Raw genomic sequence first — 2,500 nt, forward strand, 5'->3', positions numbered from 1 at the left:
GCAGTACAATTGACAGTGGATAGCGGGAATATGTGGAAAGTAAGCAACACTCGCAAGACATCTACATGAGGATAACAACGACACCAGAGATTCCGAGCAGTGAACTATGTTAGGCAAAGGGACAACGTGGGTTAGGTTAAGGGACAACGTGGGTTAGGTTAAGGGACAACGTGGGTTAGGTTAAGGGACAACGTGGGTTAGGTTAAGGGACAACGTGGGTTAGGTTAAGGGACAACGTGGGTTAGGTTAAGGGACAACGTGGGTTAGGTTAAGGGACAACGTGGGTTAGGTTAAGGGACAACGTGGGTTAGGTTAAGGGACAACGTGGGTTAGGTTAAGGGACAACGTGGGTTAGGTTAAGGGACAACGTGGGTTAGGTTAAGGGACAACGTGGGTTAGGTTAAGGGACAACGTGGGTTAGGTTAAGGGACAACGTGGGTTAGGTTAAGGGACAACTTGAGTTAGGTTAAGGGGCAACTTGAGTTAGGTTAAGGGGCAACTTGAGTTAGGTTAAGGGACAAATTGAGTTAGGTTAAGGGACAAATTGAGTTAGGTTAAGGGACAACTTGAGTTAGGTTAAGGGACAACTTGAGTTAGGTTAAGGGACAAATTGAGTTAGGTTAAGGGACAACTTGAGTTAGGTTAAGGGACAACTTGAGTTAGGTTAAGGGACAACTTGAGTTAGGTTAAGGGGCAACTTGAGTTAGGTTAAGGGACAAATTGAGTTAGGTTAAGGGACAAATTGAGTTAGGTTAAGGGACAAATTGAGTTAGGTTAAGGGACAAATTGAGTTAGGTTAAGGGGCAACTTGAGTTAGGTTAAGGGGCAACTTGAGTTAGGTTAAGGGACAAATTGAGTTAGGTTAAGGGACAAATTGAGTTAGGTTAAGGGACAAATTGAGTTAGGTTAAGGGACAAATTGAGTTAGGTTAAGGGACAACTTGAGTTAGGTTAAGGGACAACTTGAGTTAGGTTAAGGGACAACTTGAGTTAGGTTAAGGGACAACTTGAGTTAGGTTAAGGGACAACTTGAGTTAGGTTAAGGGACAACTTGAGTTAGGTTAAGGGACAACTTGAGTTAGGTTAAGGGACAACTTGAGTTAGGTTAAGGGACAACTTGAGTTAGGTTAAGGGACAACTTGAGTTAGGTTAAGGGACAACTTGAGTTAGGTTAAGGGACAACTTGAGTTAGGTTAAGGGACAACTTTAGTTAGGTTAAGCGATAATCTGGTACAGCCACAGTTAGGTTAAGCGATAATCTGGTACAGCCACAGTTAGGTTAAGCGATAATCTGGTACAGCCACAGTTAGGTTAAGCGATAATCTGGTACAGCCACAGTTAGGTTAAGCGATAATCTGGTACAGCCACAGTTAGGTTAAGCGATAATCTGGTACAGCCACAGTTAGGTTAAGCGATAATCTGGTACAGCCACAGTTAGGTTAAGCGATAATCTGGTACAGCCACAGTTAGGTTAAGCGATAATCTGGTACAGCCACAGTTAGGTTAAGCGATAAACTGGTACAGCCACAGTTAGGTTAAGCGATAAACTGGTACAGCCACAGTTAGGTTAAGCGATAAACTGGTACAGCCACAGTTAGGTTAAGCGATAAACTGGTACAGCCACAGTTAGGTTAAGCGATAAACTGGTACAGCCACAGTTAGGTTAAGCGATAAACTGGTACAGCCACAGTTAGGTTAAGCGATAAACTGGTACAGCCACAGTTAGGTTAAGCGATAAACTGGTACAGCCACAGTTAGGTTAAGCGATAAACTGGTACAGCCACAGTTAGGTTAAGCGATAAACTGGTACAGCCACAGTTAGGTTAAGCGATAAACTGGTACAGCCACAGTTAGGTTAAGCGATAAACTGGTACAGCCACAGTTAGGTTAAGCGATAAACTGGTACAGCCACAGTTAGGTTAAGCGATAAACTGGTACAGCCACAGTTAGGTTAAGCGATAAACTGGTACAGCCACAGTTAGGTTAAGCGATAAACTGGTACAGCCACAGTTAGGTTAAGCGATAAAGTTGGTTAAATTTGGTATTGTGTGGGAAGGGGGCAGAGAGAGAGGGGGGGGTGGATAGTGGTGGCAGTACGCGGATGCCTGAGTCACCGTCAGATACGTCACGTCGGTTCGATGCTTGTAGCAAGAGGCTGGCGGATGTGTGTCTCTCACTTCTGCAATTTTTCATGTGGTATAACACGAGGGCGGGGGATGATATTTGGTGCCCCTCTGTGTAGGATGTGTGTTGGTGGTGTTGATTTATCTGAGCAATGGTAGTTGTCGGAGGAGTGGGGTATTGTGCTTTTATAGGTGGACCTACTGCTCTGGTTATCATAGTGTCGACGGTGCAATGTGGCAGAGAGGATGCACTCGACATTGTCGCATTCCAGATGTTTACGTATTGTGTGTCTCCGTTGCAGGCCGAGAGTGGTGCATGTTCGAGTGTGTGGCTGACGTGCGATTCACGTTGTGTGCCCAGTCTTACAGCACGTATAG

This window comes from Schistocerca gregaria, unplaced genomic scaffold (assembly GCF_023897955.1).
Source record: "Schistocerca gregaria isolate iqSchGreg1 unplaced genomic scaffold, iqSchGreg1.2 ptg000483l, whole genome shotgun sequence".
NCBI lineage: Eukaryota > Metazoa > Arthropoda > Insecta > Orthoptera > Acrididae > Schistocerca > Schistocerca gregaria.